The 17,500-nt window shown below is 42.3% G+C and overlaps 1 long non-coding RNA gene across 1 annotated transcript in view; it reads left to right on the top strand.

Moving 5' to 3' along the window:
• Positions 1-17,500, top strand: part of LOC135111161 (uncharacterized) — a 220,426-nt gene that overhangs the window by 24,802 nt on the left and 178,124 nt on the right. The window contains exon 2 of the long non-coding RNA XR_010273577.1: positions 8,704-8,800. This is a non-coding gene — a long non-coding RNA (uncharacterized LOC135111161). The remainder of the gene's footprint in view (positions 1-8,703; positions 8,801-17,500) is intronic.

Raw genomic sequence — 17,500 nt, 5'->3', positions numbered from 1 at the left:
TGTAACTTGACACTTACTTCCACTTCAGTTCCTTCAGTCTCACGTCCTCTGCACTCCTTGGAACTCTTCACTTCTCATGTTTTGCAAGGTGATAAGGCAGCACACCGGAGGATTACGGCTGAGAGGAAACTGTTAAATTAATGGAAAAGAAAACCGCATGTAAACAAAGTTTTGGCCGTGATTGTACCTTGAGGAACGCAAATAGCAAAGAGGTGTATAATGCTCGCTACAAGTTTTTTTTTTTTTTTTATCCATCCTCCCACAGTTATTTTCACGTGTTACTGCTGAAAAAAACAAAAAAGTTCGTTCATAAATCAAAAGAAGCAGCCTTTGTGTGGGTGCGGCTGTTACTCCCTGTCTTTATCGCTGTCATGTGCTCTTTTTGGTGTAGCTTTGGGTGTTGGTGATACATGGGGCTGTTTCTGGCTGATTTGTGGTGATAAAGGTGAATTGACGCTGTACATTTGGATGGCGTGTGTTAGCTACTGGGACCAAGTGCTTCAAAGATAGATAGATAAGTAGATAGACCGATTAATACATTGATAGATGGACAGATAAATAGATAGATAGATGGATAGATAGGTAGATTGACACGTAGGTTGATTGATTGAGAGAGAGAGAGAGAGAGAGAGAGAGAGAGAGAGAGAGAGAGAGAGAGAGAGAGAGAGAGTAAACACGTCGCTCTCCCACGTCTCATTCTGGGTATTAAGAGATTATTAGGTATTATTATTATTATTATTATTATTATTATTATTATTATTATTATTATTATTATTATTATTATTATTATTATTATTATTATTTCTGTGCGTACTACCGACAGTGAATGGAGCAGCGGAACCTGAACTGAATGGCGTGTGTGTAGTGTTGTGTGCTGCAGGTGTGGCTTCATCTTCTTACTGTTTCCCCCTTTGTAAGAATAAAAGATAAAGAAAATGTGAAAAAAATATATGTTCTTCGCAGTCTTATCGTGTGTAGGGGAATTGTTGTTGTTGTTGTTGTTGTTGTTGTTGTTGTTGTTGTTGTTGTCGTTGTTGTTGTTGTTGTTGTTGTTGTTATTGTTGATCTTGTTCTTGCTTTGGCAGAAATCAATCCTTTCTTTCATAGTTTCAAAAGTACTATATTTAATTAGTTATTATGTATCGTCACCACCACCACCACCACCACCAATGTCATCCATCACCATGACCCAACACACACAGAGAGAGAGAGAGAGAGAGAGAGAGAGAGAGAGAGAGAGAGAGAGAGAGAGAGAGAGAGAGAGAGAGAGAGAGAGAGAGAGAGAGAGAGAGTTAACATAAAAAATATCTGATACCTCGAGGACTAAATTGCCCGAGTTTGAGTTTATTTATTTACTTATTTACTTATTTATTTATTTATTTATTTATTTATTTATCTATTTATCTATCTATCACATTAATTTCCATATCATTTCTTTTACTTTTTATTATTATTATTATTATTATTATTATTTTTTTTTTTTTTAGGAGCGACAAGTTGAACAAAGCCCTTTTATTTTACTTTATTCTTTCCCCCTCTTATTTTTTATTTATTTATTTATTTTTTTTTCTTTGTCCCCTCTGCAAGTCACCTCCACACGTTAGAAGAAACAGCCAGTGTACATTTCAGTTTTACACGTCAGCGCAGCCACACACACGTTCAACCAGTGAGTGAATTGAGTGAGAGGGTCCTTACTGCATCCTCTGGTATTATCTTCCTGGCGTTACTGACCAAGCATTTTCCCTCTTAACAAGCGTATCACCTGTTGTGGGATCATGACATTTCGACCTCCTTCGTTTACCCTTGGGCCGCACCCTCAGACGTCTCTGTGTCGCCTCCTCACACCTTCCATGGAGGTTTAATGACTGTTATTGGAGTTTTCGAAGGTGATTTTGTGATTTTGGAGATAATTAGTGACAATTCTGCATCGTCAGTAGGGAAAGTAATGATGAAAAGCCGGCTAATCATGTTTATGGCCTTTATAATAATGTCTTCATCGTGTTTAAGAATGACTGAACTAATGAATGTCTAATAAGTGAAGGGGTTGACTTACAAATACACAAATGCAAGCGATTATAGCTAATCTTTAATACCCATAGTCTCTCTCTCTCTCTCTCTCTCTCTCTCTCTCTCTCTCTCTCTCTCTCTCTCTCTCTCTCTCTCTCTCTCTCTCTCTCTCTCTCTCTCTCTCTCTCTCTCTCTCTCTCTCTCTCTCTCTCATAACCACCATTATATTCACCATCTGAGTCTAAACATCGGGATTCGCTGGAGGAGGAGGAGGAAAATAAGAAGATTCAAAAGAAATTAATCCAATTTGAGTTTAAGGACGAATTGATGCAGAACAACAACGAAATGGAGAAGTGAAACGAAGAAAGATACGAGTAAATAACAGGATATCAAATAAACAGAAGAAAACACACGAAGAGGTGATAAAGGAGAACGAAATAGAACAAAAGAAGAATAATAATTAAGAAAACCAAAATTAAAATCAGAGGAGAGAAAGAAGACACGGGATAATAAGAAGAAGAAGCGGGGAGAAGAGAAGGGCGCCAACACACCAGGATGCAAGGCGGTGCCATCTCATCTAGGAACAAACAGTGCCCCCCTTCCCAACCTTCTACTCTGGGTGTTTATGGGACGCGGGAACTCCTGTGCGGCCGTGGGTGTCATGTTACCTGGCGCACAACACTTGCCGCGTGACCTTTCCTCCAGCCAGCCCATTGACGCCTCTAGGGACCGCAAGGTGTATGGGTGTCAACGTGCACTGGTCTCCTCCTTCTCCTCCTCCTCCTCTTTTCCTCATGTGCGCAGTCACGGCTCTCCACGGGTTCCTCTCTCATCTTCCTCCTTCTTGTCTTTTTGGTTGTTGTTTTTGTTTTTGTTGTTGTTGTTGTTGTTGTTGTTGTTGTTGTTGTTGTTGTTGTTGTTTTCTATCTCCTCCTCTTCCTTATTCCTATCCTTTTTTTGCATCTCTGATATTTTCAATCCATTCCCACAAGTCTCTCTCTCTCTCTCTCTCTCTCTCTCTCTCTCTCTCTCTCTCTCTCTCTCTCTCTCTCTCTCTCTCTCTCTCTCTCTCTCTCTCTCTCTCTCTCTCTCTGTGATTATGTGCTTTATCATTATTTTTTTTATTTCTAAGTCTTATGCAATGTCCATGTGTGTCTTCAGGCTGCAGAGAGAGAGAGAGAGAGAGAGAGAGAGAGAGAGAGAGAGAGAGAGAGAGAGAGAGAGAGAGAGAGAGAGAGAGAGAGAGAGAGAGAGAAGGATTTGCATACGTATCGATTTATGCAACACTCTGTCATTCCTACACTCGAATATTCCACATTGCACTGATGCTACACACTTCTTACACAACTCGCTGGTCACGCGCCAGATGGACACCTGCAAACTTGCCCCATCCAATACTGGCTGGTGAAATATACCTGTCCACACACAGCCAGCCAGCCAGGACATTACTTCACCATTCCCCGAGTCACCATTCCCCGAGACATTCCTTATAATACGGCTTTTTATTATTTTTTTATTTATATATAACCATTGAATTTTTAATGTGTTTTTTATAGTTCAAGTGACAGATCAGCAAGATTTCTACGTTATACATTATCTCACTATCCCCACGTGGCATTCTTAATGATACGACTTTTTTTTCATATACCTCCAATGAATTTGCCTTGTCCTAAAATCTTCAAGGGTGCTTTTATGTTTCAAGTGACAAGTTAACAAGATTTCTACGTCACTGAAAGGAGAAGCACTCTTGAGAACCCGGCTAATTACTGACAGCAGCAAAGTAAGTTCATTCAGCATTTACTCAGCACATTTCACCCCTTAGCTAACCTATAACATAAGAACATAAGAACATAAGAAATAAGGGAAGCTGCAAGAAGCGACCAGGCTTACACGTGGCAGTCCCTGTATGAAACACTTCCACGACGCATTTTCTCGCTATCTGACCTTCACACGCGCCGAATCTTGCCTTGTACTTTCAGTTGAACCCTAAGCTGCTTTCGGTAGGCGCTCTCCTGATATCTAACCGTGACACGCGTAGAATCTTGACTTGTCCTAGATTCTGTTCATTTCCATTCAACTCTAGCCTTCTATTAAATCCTAAGCTGCTCTCGGAAGGTTGTCTCTAATTGAAGAATGATTTGAGGAATACCAAGCCTTACGAGAGCAGTTCAGGATCCAGTTACAAGCTAGAAATGAACATGATATATCGTTTAGTTCCTCGAGGGTAAGATTTGCACACGAACCAGTTGTCCTGTTCGTAATCTTTGTTGGAGGAGATTAGATGATTTTGTTTATTAAATTTGAAGAGTTTAGTATTGTGTCTAGTAAAATCCTAGGTGTAAAAGTCTCCAGTTTCATACAATTCAGACTTACAATGTTTTCTTTCAGTAAGGTTCAAGAGGCCACGTGGATTCTTAGGGATAACTCCTCTTAATACCTACTCAGCAGTAACATTAACCTTCAGTCCTTTAGTTGCTGTGATCGTCCCTCCTTGTCTCTCGTAGCACTGTAAAAAACTCTTTGCAATGGAACGCAGGAGAGGGAAGAGGGAAAACGAAAGGTAAGTTTTGTGTTTTTACGCGGCAGAAAAAATTCACGAGAGCCTTTCATAAAAATAGTGTCAAAAATGTTATAGGACGGTAAAGGAGAAAGTTTGTCCGGCAGTGAAAGGGTTAACGTGTCATCACAGCAAGCATTCCTTAATACCACTATGAGATCCTGTTGACCTCGTTTTGTAATACTGATCTCGCTATAAGACTAACCTGCAGTCTAAACCTTTAGGCTTACTGACAACTAACTAGTGACTAACCAGCAACTCATCACAAGAACTGCAGACAGAATTACAATTTTTTTCTTTCATTCTTTTAATACAAACATGGAATTCCGCCTCGCCTTAGTGTAATATAAACTTCAATTCCTGTATGCTGAGAATATTTTGCCGGTAAGACCAGCCTTCCCTTATAACACCTTAGTAATGGTCCGCAGGTGTGTGTCTGTCTTTATAGCTGGACATTAATAGATTCATTCCCATTTACTTGCACTTCCTGCCTGTCAGCCGCGGTATTGGCCAGGTGGGTGGGAAGAGTTTGGTTACTTTGTTTTTATTTCATGTATCAAGGAGACTGAAATGAGGGGGAAAAGGAATTACTTGCCATTTCTGTAAAGTTAAAAAACAGGGAGGGAAGAAAAAAATGTTGGTTTTTAGATGCAAAGGTGTCTTGATACTTGAGCAACTAGAGATTGATGTGGTCTTGCTAGTGGATTGTATTTTGTAGTTTTGTGAGTGGGTTGAGTTTTGCATCTTCAGGTGTGACGACTGTATCTCGAAGCAGGTGTTTTAAGTTTGATAAAGTTATATTTAAGAGGGATAAGAAGATACTGAATCTCATATAGAGTGGCAGGTGACTGGAATAGACTCAGTAATCAGGTTTTTGGTGCCGAGTCAATCAGGAACTTTAAAAGATTACACAAATATATGGATAAGGATGATAGGCGGATGTAGATAGGTTCGTTTTATACAGGGACTGCCATATGTAGGCCTACTGGCTTCTTGCAGCTTCCCTTACGTTCATATATAGGTAAAGAAAAAGCACTGTAACTTTGACTAATATACTGAAACTAACCAATAACTATAACAAGAGTATAAATATTTGTCACCACCACCAACACGACCACCACCACCATCACGACCACCACCACCACCACGACCACCACCACCACCACCACCGCTACTGCTACAAAACAACAACAACAGCTGCCGTAACCGTAATGTTGTTGTGATATAAAACATATGGTGTGTCACGACTCTCTCATGTTGTTGATGGCAGTCATTAATTTCTCTGTCAACATGATGTGCACCTGAGTCAGTCTCTCTCTCTCTCTCTCTCTCTCTCTCTCTCTCTCTCTCTCTCTCTCTCTCTCTCTCTCTCTCTCTCTCTCTCTCTCTCTCTCTCTCTCTCTCTCTCTCTCTCTCTCTCTCTCTCTCTCAAATTCACTTACTGTTCACATTCTTTTCCTCCTATTGTTTGAATACCACACACACACACACACACACACACACACACACACACACACACACACACACACACACACACACACACACACACACACACACACACACACACACACACACACACACACACACACACACACACACAGAGAGAGAGAGAGAGAGAGAGAGAGAGAGAGAGAGAGAGAGAGAGAGAGAGAGAGAGAGAGAGAGAGAGAGAGAGAGAGAGAGAGAGAGAGAGAGAGAGAGAGAGAGAGAGTAGGAAAACCTGCCAAGGAATTATACAAAAACACCAGACAGTAAATCGCCATTACTGCTGAGAATTTTAATCAAGATAAATAAGAATCACAAACTTAAGTAGGTGATACAAATTAGGTTTTAATGGAGTATGAGAGAGAGAGAGAGAGAGAGAGAGAGAGAGAGAGAGAGAGAGAGAGAGAGAGAGAGAGAGAGAGAGAGAGAGAGAGAGAGGGGGTATACACAAAAAAGCGAAAACAACTACAGATTAAACGTGTCAGTGCGGACTCATAGACAGATGGTAGAAGCTGAGTCACCTGTCGCCAGCCCGAGCCACTGACGGCCGTATCAACACTGTATTATCCCTTAAGCCTCCCATCCTGTGTGTGTGTGTGTGTGTGTGTGTGTGTGTGTGTGTGTGTGTGTGGGAGGGAGGTACTGCATCATGATCATCGTTCATCGCATCGCCATCATCGTGTCATTATCATCATCATCTTCACTGCAATCATTTCTTTTAACTTCCTCCGTCGTTTGCAGTTCGTGTGTTCCAGAAGTTTTCGTAGTGGGTTTCCGTGAGCGTGGTCAAGGGAAAGGGAGCGCCTGTTCTGAGGCTGAAAATTGGTGCTTCCTTTGGGTGTTCTTTCCTTTATTTATTTATTTATTTTTATTTATTTTTTTATTATTTTTGGAGGGAGAGAACGGTTTTTTTATGATTTTTTTTCTTTTCTTTCCTGTGGTCTGCCTCCTCCCTCGTGCGTGAGAAAGTGTTCCTTCTCTTAGGTAACCGCCATGCATTACAGATTGACGCACGGGTTTTGCATGAAGGAGAAAAGGTAATATTAATTTTCATCAACTCATCGGGCGTGTATTTTATAATAGTTAGCTGTTCTCAGGTATTACATTCCTCTTAATAATGTGATGCCTCAATCTGTTCTAAGTTATTTTCCTGTTTATTTAAGAGTCATTCTCGAATATTAAGTCGAAAATTTTATATTCTCTAGATTTTATGTTCGTGAATTGTGAATAAAGTGTTTGCATTGTTAAAAGCGGTGAGGAACATTTAGGATATTGCATCACTTCTCAAATCAGTTTATTTATTACACTTATTTCACATGCGTGCAACAGTGTGCGTGTTAACTGTTACCGATATAACTGTTTTGGCCTTGACGTCTTCAAATATACATAAAATTCTCATGTGAATCACACACTACTAGTTTTCCGCGTATATTCTCCTAATTTTGTCAACAGATAAACAGCAAAACAAGCTTCAGGGTTTATGAAAATACAGCTTGTCGTGTTGTGTGTTTATTTAATTTGCAATGAATTTTCTTAATGAGGACAGGGCACAGTGCATAAAGCAGCGCTCCAGAAAGACCGCTGCTCCGCCTCTGGATTCTGTCTGGCCTCGCTGAACACTTATTTGCATACGGCTGGCAGACTTCACTGGCGTACATCTTCCTGACTTCCTTATTGTGCCCATCGTACCAGCAGAAGAGTTCATAAGTGTCTTGAGTCTTTCACCCTCCTCAACGGTAAATCCTGCAATGTGTCGCCTTCCTGTGTTCACCAATCCCCGCCACTCAGACTCTCAGACCTTTGTTAGAAGTGACTGGAGCTTCCCGCCACCTTACCATTAGCCACCGATTGTCTTATTAACTCTTTCGATCTTTTTTTTTTTTTTCTCTCTCTTTTTATTGGGGGAGGAGATACAGCGTGTTTTCCTCTTTCTTCTTTTCAGCACTTCCTGTATTTTTCTTTCTTTTCGCCTTTCAAGGGAAAAAGAAGGAGTGATAGTTATTGTGGTCTTGTTTTTTTCACGTCACAGGTTCAAGTGGTAAGTGTTGTTAAGTATTTTTATTTTTCTGACCTTTGCTAAACCCAGTATTGTTACTTTTTTATTGAGATTATCGCTACATGTTGTATTGTTGTATTTGTTCATGTAATCGCAACACACATTATTATTGATTTTGTATTCAGTTGTTATTTTCATTTTCACTTACACAATCGCTAGGTAGTTTTATTTTTATTCAGACAATCGGTACTTTCGTTACTTCTTTTTTTTTTTCCTGACAATCGTACCACCTATTATTATTAGTATTATCATCACCACCATCATCATCATCATCATCATCATCATCCTTTTCCAATCAATCATTACACACAATATCTCTTATCTCTCCTTCACTAGTAATGTGTGGCACTCGGTGAGGTGATAATAAAGTCTCCTTTACTGTACTCCACTTGAACTGCTTAATTTACCAGTCCACTTTATATTTTTTTACCTTTTCCTAACATTCACTTCTTTTCCCGTACCTCCTCTTACTCTCCTCCCAGAAATCTGACACTAATTCTGGATACATTCAATTTTATAAGCATACAATAAAATTCTGAGCTAGTCAAAGTGCACGCACCCGCATTACTAATACAATCCTGTGTTTTTTATGCCACAGAGGAAACAGCTGACTTCTACCCTCGCACCTTGGGATCCCCTTGGGCACACCGCTCGCTAAGATAAGAATGGAGTGGAAGAATATAATAGGAGAGACGGTACGTAATGCTAACAACCGGCCCGGCGCTTATGTGTTACCTGGCATTAATGTTATTCTGCGGGTGAAAGAGTTGCGAGCGGCGCTAAGCGAACACTTCCCGTAAGGACGTGTTGTGTTTGCCTTGTGATTGCCGGGCTGCGGGGCGAGAACTGGTTGCCTTCCGTGTGTGGGGAGCTGGGGGTGAGGGAAATGTGTGTGTGGTGGGGGGATAGGGAAGGTGTGTTTGTGTGTTTGTGTGTGTGTGTGTGTGTGTGTGTGTGGATGAGTAGGTGGGTTGGTGTGGATGGGTGGATGAAATTTTTCTCCTTCTTCTTTCTTATTATTATTATCATTTTATTGTTGTTGTTGTTGTTGTTGTTGTTGTTGTTGTTGTTGTTGTTGTTGTTGTTGTTACCACCACCAAAACCACCCTTAGGAAATTTCATCACACAAAGCCAAACAAAATCACAAAGACCTCTGCCCGCCTCACCACCATTCTCCAGGTGATAAACGCAGTTGTCTCAGAAAACGTGTAATTTCACCTGTATTCACCCAAACGTAATGTCTTTTTTTGTCAGCTTTTTATTTTTTATCTAATTTGAATAAATGACTTCCAGTGGGGTATCTTTTTTTCCCAGTGTTAATTTTTCTTTCCTTTTTTCCTCCTCACAGTTTGTCGTCGTCTTCTTTTTCCTGTTCCTGTATTTTCTTCTTTTATTTCCTTGTATTCACGTCTTTTGCTCTTTTGCTTTTCCTTCTTTCCTTATCCAGCAATTTTTATTCATATAATTTTTCTCTTTCTTTTACTATTTTTTGTTTTCATTTCCTTTCCTCTCTCTTTCTCCCATACCTTTTTCTTTTAATTTATCTTCCTTTTTCCTTGTATTTTCGTAACTACAAATATTTCTCCATTCAACTGTATCTCCTTTTTCCTTTTCTTCCTTCCTTTCTCCCTCACATTTTTCCTCCAGTCTCTCCTCATCACTTTTCTTTCCTCACCGTCGGCAGTTTTTTTTTTCCTTCCTTCTCTCCCTCCTGTCTTTCGAGTTGCTTTACTTTCCTCATTTTCCGTTTCCTCCCTCCCTCCTCGATCACTCACTCCCTTCCACACGCTTTTCTGCCTCATTTTTTTCCCCCTTTCTCTCTCTCTCTCTCTCTCTCTACCGGTTCAGTTCTCCCCTCACCTCTTCCCCCTTTCTCCCCCTTTAAACCGTCATCACATCACTGCCACATTCCTCTCTCTCTCTCTCTCTCTCTCTCTCTCTCTCTCTCTCTCTCTCTCTCTCTCTCTCTCTCTCTCTCTCTCTCTCTCTCTCTCTCTCTCTCTCTCTCTCGTCATGTCTTTGCCTTCATTCACCATAAACTACTACTACTACTACTACTACTACTACTACTACTACTACTACTACTACTACAACACAATACAACACAACACAACTTCCTTCCCCCTTCCCTTCCCTTTTTCTCATTCTCTTTCTTTCCTTCTGTCTTTCTTCCTCGCGACTCGCTTTTCCGCCCCATCTTTCCGTCCCTCCGTTCCTCCCCCGCCCGTCCTCCTTCCCTCCATCCCTCCTCGCGGCTCGTCGTAATGATTTACCGCCCCCCAGACCACCCCGGTGCCCGCTACACTGGTGGCCTTGTTAGCCAACGTCAACTGGCTCTTGCGCCCCTCACGCCTCAGCCCTCCACGGTTTTCGCTCACCGCCTCTCTCGTCTTCGCTCACTCCCCCTCCCTCCTCCTTTGACCCTCCTGCCGTCTTCCCATCCCCTCTCTCTCTCTCTCTCTCTCTCTCTCTCTCTCTCTCTCTCTCTCTCTCTCTCTCTCTCTCTCTCTCTCTCTCTCTCTCTGTCTTGGGTCTCCCGCCCTCCATCCCCACCCTGCCCCTACTCTCGCCTTCCTCCTCTCCTTCTCTCCCTTGCTCGTCTGCTGCCGTCTTCTCTCGTCTCGTCGCTCACACCTCCTCCATTCTCTCTCTCTCTCTCTCTCTCTCTCTCTCTCTCTCTCTCTCTCTCTCTCTCTCTCTCTCTGGTTATCTTGTTTCGCATTGTCTTTTCCTCCCATCCTTCCTCTTCACCTTACCTCCTCCCACCGCCCTTCTCCGCCCCTCACTCCAACACTCACCTTCCCCGCCCCCTTCCTTTCCTCCTCCTCCTCCTCCTCCTCCTCCTCTTCACCAGTATTGTTATGTTCACCAGAGAGTATAATTTACCCTTGTTTTTACACTTTCATTCTATTCTAACGCTGCCAGGGACTGTGGTGGCCGCGTCTCAGCTTGTCTTTGCGCGGTGGGTTTGGTGGCGGTAATGCAATAGCGAAAGGCGATCACGAGTCAGGGATGTGATAGTGTTTTCTTCCTTATGTCACGTATTGAACTGCGTGGTAAGTGTTGTGATGGGAGGGTGGGAGCATTCGTGTGTCTTCGTTACTCGCTGTGCATTGAGAAGTAATGGTTTATAGCGTGTTTAGGTACAGTTAATGAACCGCAGAGGGCATTGGATAGGCCCCACAGCATAATGTTACGAGATAGCAAGCGTTGGTGATCAGTTATTCCTTTGTATTTCATCACAGCCATTACTGATATGGTAGAGAGAGAGAGAGAGAGAGAGAGAGAGAGAGAGAGAGAGAGAGAGAGAGAGAGAGAGAGAGAGAGAGAGAATAAAAAATAACATTAATTTTATCATCACAAAGAATTGGTTGCTGAAATTCTGTATTGCTCGTGTGTGTGTGTGTGTGTGTGTGTGTGTGTGTGTGTGTGTGTGTGTGTGTGTGTGTTTTAACGGAGTGTTTGCATGCATTTACCAGGTAGTGTACGTGAGAATTCCCCAATTATATGCTCCCAAGATATTATGTTAGGATTACTTACTCGTCTGTCTCGCGCACCTGACTGCTAAGGCGCCGAGTGCTACGTGAGTGAGGAGTCAAGGGAAGAACGGGGAGGAGGGAAGTGGGGGAGATGGGAACGTGAATGAATGTGCTTAGGATGAAGGATTGAGCGGCCGTGTTAAAAGAGTGTTGAGTATTGGGACTGAGTGTGCTAGTGTGTGAGTGAGTGTGGCGTTGAGTACGTGTGTTTTATTGAGTGGGTAAAGTGTGGGTGAGTGAGTGTGTTATTGAGTGGCTTTAAGTACGAGTGAGTGAGCGAGTGTAGTGTTGAGTAAGTATTGAGGAGTAAAGTATGAGTCATTGAGTATTATAAAAGCAGCGTGTTAAATGACAAGTCGAAAGAGAAAAGTGAGCGAGTGAAGTTTGTTTACGAGTCAGTGTTTTAATGAGAGACTGAGAAACTGAGCTGCGTGTTAATGGCTGCTGAATGAAAGGCTCAATAAGTGTGCGTGAGTAAGAGAGTGAGCCAGCGTATTAGTGAGTGAGTATGAGTAAGAGGCTGAGAATGCGAGTGAAAGTTAGGATACGAGTGAACGCTGAAACTGAATAAAGAAATAAAACATGAATGAGTGAGGAAGGAACGGATGAATAATGGAAATTAGGGAATTAGCGAGCGAGTCTTAGTGAGTGAGAGTGAGGTGCATACACTCATAAAATTCATTCGTCAAATTCACTTAGGTGTTTTTTCCCATTAACGATTAAACTACCACTAGAACCACGAAAACACCCTTGAAAACACACAGTAACTTCCACTAGCGGCCACCAGACTTCGGAGCGACAAGACGACGAAATGTTTAAAAATACGGACTCTATTCTCAGCTGACCAGGGGCCCAAGACTCAGGGAAGGCGCTAAACACAGAGAAATTAAGTGTGATGTGTTATTCTACTATTGACGGTGACTGCACTGTAATTACTGAACGCTTAGGAACCCTGCAAGCCACCGCTACCACCACCACCACCACCACCACCAGCCGGCAGTCCTTCCTTCCGGGGCGCAGCGGGGCAAGAGAAATATCACTCCCGGAAAAAGAATGACACTTAGGGAGAACCATGCCAATTACCCACGATTATCCCGCCGGTGAAACTACAATATTAGATGACTTATTCCCGCTTATTGTTATTAAGTCCTGCCTGCTGGTGGTGCTGTTTCTCTCTCTCTCTCTCTCTCTCTCTCTCTCTCTCTCTCTCTCTCTCTCTCTCTCTCTCTTCAAATTGACCCCAAGTCGAGCAGAACACTCCTGTGTCGCGATTTACACTCACCCACGCCCCCTCATTTCCATTCATATTTATTAATCGTCCCTCCTCCTCCTCCTCCTCCTCCTCCTCCTCCTCCTCCTCCTGGCCGGCCATAGCGCACCGTGTCCAATCGGAAACTCCTTCCCAATAACATAAAAATGCATGAAGGATAGGGAAGCGTCCATTAATTACGGGGCGAGAGAGAGAGAGAGAGAGAGAGAGAGAGAGAGAGAGAGAGAGAGAGAGAGAGAGAGAGAGAGAGAGAGAGAGAGAATGTGAAGAGGATAAAGTTAAAGGGAAAATGTTTTGTGGGTGGAGCGTCTTGAGAGAGAGAGAGAGAGAGAGAGAGAGAGAGAGAGAGAGAGAGAGAGAGAGAGAGAGAGGATGACAGACTAAAGGAGAATTAATGTAAGAAGTAGTAATTATTAGACTGAGATAAAGACACCAAGAAAAGAAGGTTACAGAGAAAAAAAAAGTATCAAATAACGAGGAAAGAAACACGAGAGAGAGAAAAAAAAAAGAATAACAACTGAGAAAGAACTGTAGTAAAATGAAGAGGAAGAGGAGGAGGAGGATGAAAGAAGAAAAGGTGAAGAAAGAAGAAGAAAAAGAGAAATATGGCTTAACCCCTCCCTTTCTTTTTCTCTCCGTCCCCTTTTCTTCTCCCCCCACCCTCCCACCGTATCAGACTGTATTGCACCATAGCACCAAGAGTCTTGAAGGAAACTAAACTTCAGATGTGCAAACCTCTTTCTGTTCTTTTCACCAAATCACTAAACTCCAGAAAGGTTTCCAGCGATTGCAAGTCAGTTGACGTTACAGTGCGTGCTTATGAAAGGTGATTTAACACTCTCAGATATGTATAACCCCATCAGCCCCTCTTCTGTAGCGTGTAGGTTGATGGAAACTGTAATACGCGATAATTTAGTCATTGTTTTTGAGAGTAAATAATTTAATCAAGGCCTTATTTAATGATCTGATGATAGGAATATATTGCTTATTTAAAGAAGAACCACTGAGGACACGTATAATATTCTTTTGAGTTTCTGTAAGTGGTGCGCAAATAATTACCGTATTTCACTTAAAAAAAATAGACTACAAAAACGCACTTTATCGCCTGATTTATACTTTTTATATCAATATTCTTCTACATTTCATGATTAAACATTCTATAATTCTGAAGGAAAGTTTCCAGTTCACGTGTCTTTCTCCTCCTCCTTCAATAAATTCTTCGTTCATTTTTCCTTATATCAAATTCAGATTGAGCAATGGCATAAGAGAGAGAGAGAGAGAGAGAGAGAGAGAGAGAGAGAGAGAGAGAGAGAGAGAGAGAGAGAGAGCATGCCCCACAAAATAGCTTCATTGTTGTGATTATTATTATTATTATTATAATTATTATTATTATTATTATTATTATTATTATTATTATTATTATTATTATTATTATTATTATTATTATTATTATTATTACCCCCAGTGTGTTGGCATGGAGTGTAGGTACGTGGTGTATGGGTTTATATATAATATCTTTTTTTTAAGCTGTATTTTATTATGATATTAAGTCAGCAGGACTCCTCGGCAACTCCCTTTTGCATATTGGGAGAAAATGTGGGCAGGATTTGCTGGGCGGGATCCTTTCTCTTGCCTTAACGCGCTAACCAGGAGGAGGAGGAGGTGGAGGTGGAGGTGGAGGAAAAGGAGGAGGAGGTGGAGAGACAGGAGGAGGAGGTGGAGAGACAGGAGGAGGAGGAGAAGGAGGAGGAGGACGAGGTGGAGGGGGAGGGGGATGAGGAGGAGAAGGTGGAGGAGGAGGGGCAGGGGAATGAAGAGGAGGAGGAGGAGTAGGAAGAAAAGAAGAGTACGAAGATTACAGTAACAACAATAACAACAACAACAAGGAAGAGAGGCAGGAGGAGTAAGAGGTGGAGAAGAGGAAGAAGAAGAAAAAGAAGACAAAGAAGAGGAGAAGGAGGAGGAGGAGGAGGAACAAGCAAATGTGTGTCATCGGAACAGACATCATAACGAAGCATTGTATCGGATACGTTACTTTCGTTATTCATAGAGAGAGAGAGAGAGAGAGAGAGAGAGAGAGAGAGAGAGAGAGAGAGAGAGAGAGAGAGAGAGAGAGAGAGAGAGAGGATTATTCATATATTAATTCACAAGTGTTTTTACTTAGAGAAGATTTACTTACCTTTAGTCTGAGGACATGTTAATTCCTTTGTTTTTACTGGGATTTGTTGTTATTATTATTATTATTATTATTATTATTATTATTATTATTATTATTATTATTATTATTATTATTATTATTATTATTATTGTTGTTGTTGTTGTTACGTCCTCTGTGTTCTGTCAGTGCGTTTCTGTACAAATTGCAACGTTACACTATCTGCCTGGCGGTGCGCGTGTTGTTGCTTGCAGGAGCGTTCATAGGTGTGTGTGTGTGTGTGTGTGTGTGTGTGTGTTGGTAGTGCAATAAGGCCCGTATTCTGAAAAGCTGTGCTCTCTCACCACGACTGTTTTCAAAGGGTCAGAGGGTTTCTAGCCGGGTTGAAATCTTGTTAATCTGTCACTACAACCAATGAAAAGAAAAAGAAAGAAAGAAAAACAGCCTTGAAAACGCGTGACTTCAACTAGCGCACTTTCAATGTAGTGGAGGCACGGCACAGAAGTGTTTCAGAATATGAGCCTGTTAGTGGCGAAATAGTCACCTCCCATGCCCCAGGCCGCGCCACGCCAACAGGTAATATCGTGGCTTGTGGTGGTCACTCGGCGCCGCGGCATGAAAGGGGCGCCCTGTGCAGGATAGGAACGAGCCTCACGCGGAACATGACAGTGCCGCGTCCACTTGCCCGCCGCCTGCCTTTAATACACCTGTCAGAGGGGTGGAAATAGATTTATCCCGTGTCAGAAAAAAACTCACTTGTCAAGGTTTGCCAGCTGAAAATGGGATTTTTTTTTCCAGGGAACAAGGCAGTTTAATAAAATGTCGTTTTTTTTCGTTTTTTTTTTTTTTCGTTGAATGTCAGATAAACTTATTTCGTCTCATGTAAAGCGAGCATTTGCTTTTTCTCAGTCGAGATTTATGCATCTATCAACCTGATACAATATTTACACGTGCTTATGTATTAATCTGTTTCTTTTTACCTCTGTGCTTCTGTGCGTATTATTTATATGTCTGTGGTTCGTGGCCTGTTTTTGTGAGCTGGTGTGGGGCGTGGGGAGGGGCGGGGGGCGCGGGGAGGTGGCTGTCGGGCCGCCCTCCAGGGGCTGCGGCGGGTACTGACTGACGCCGTGGCTGCCGAGGGAGACGGGATATTGACGCCCCACTCAATTTGCTGCTGTGCCTCGGTGCCGCTGGGTTGATGGCCCGCGCGCGCGTACACATACACACATACCTACACAGACGCGTATGCACACACCACACCACACCACACAACACAACACAACACAACACAACACAACACACATACACACACAAACACACACACTTCACATTTCTGCTACGTATATATAAAGGCATCCGTTGTCCTAAGTGGGTGCAGTGCATTAGCGCATTCTTGTTGCACATTTTATGGACATCGTTTATGTGTTGTTCGTTACCAGAGTGCCTGTAGCTTTTTCGTGGTTGGTACTCAGTCAGGGGCGGGTCCAGGTGCAGTATATCACAAACAGTACACACACCAGCTGACGTCTTCCAATTGTGCCTCGTCTTGTTGCTATACTTGTCTCCCAGCTGAATTTTTTGTAATCTAACACTTTTCAAAATCATAATCGTGAGGAAACCTTGTAGCTGCGCATTTACCTTTATACTTATTTCGTTACTTCCGTGTTAAATATTGCGATTGCAGGACCAGTGTGTATCAGCAGAAGCGTTTTACCTGTGTGACGGTGACGGCTGCTGCATGTTCTCCCAGGGTCGTGCATTGTACTCAGACTGCATTGACCACACGTGACTTACACCACATACTAGATTAGTGTTGAGCTTTCTTATTGAATTTTTATTATTTTTATTTATTTATTTATTTATTTATTTATTTATTTATTTATTTTATTTATTTATTTCTTTTCCATAACTAATGCTTGCTTTCAAATCTTCCTGCAAATGTGAGGTATTTCAGTAATTGTATTTATGTAACAAATTACAAAGACAAAAGGGAATAAAGTCTCTCTCTCTCTCTCTCTCTCTCTCTCTCTCTCTCTCTCTCTCTCTCTCTCTCTCTCTCTCTCTCTCTCGTTCATCATTCACGTAAAACATGTGAAACTGTCATAATACTTGTCATAGTAGTAGTAGTAGTAGTAGTAGTAGTAGTAGTAGTAACATTAACAGCATAAGCAGCATAGTAGTAGTAGTAGTAACAGCAACAGCAGCAGCAGCAGCAGCAGCAGCAGCAAACCCTACTTCCCTCCCTCTGTCCCTCCCTCCATGGCGCCCAGGTGAACAAACAGAGCGGACGGACGGACGGGCGGGCGGGCAGCAGGCGTCACGGCGGCATACATACATACATTAGTGCCCGATGTGTTTTGGACGTCAATGGATGAAGGGTGTCCCCGGCAGGCAAGATTTAGCGGTGCGCGGGACACAATGCGACCACTGG

The sequence above is a fragment of the Scylla paramamosain genome, chromosome 21 (assembly GCF_035594125.1).
Source record: "Scylla paramamosain isolate STU-SP2022 chromosome 21, ASM3559412v1, whole genome shotgun sequence".
NCBI classification, from domain to species: Eukaryota; Metazoa; Arthropoda; class Malacostraca; order Decapoda; family Portunidae; genus Scylla; species Scylla paramamosain.
Note: the sequence above shows the minus strand (reverse complement) of the source record. Positions and strands in the feature narration are given on the sequence as shown.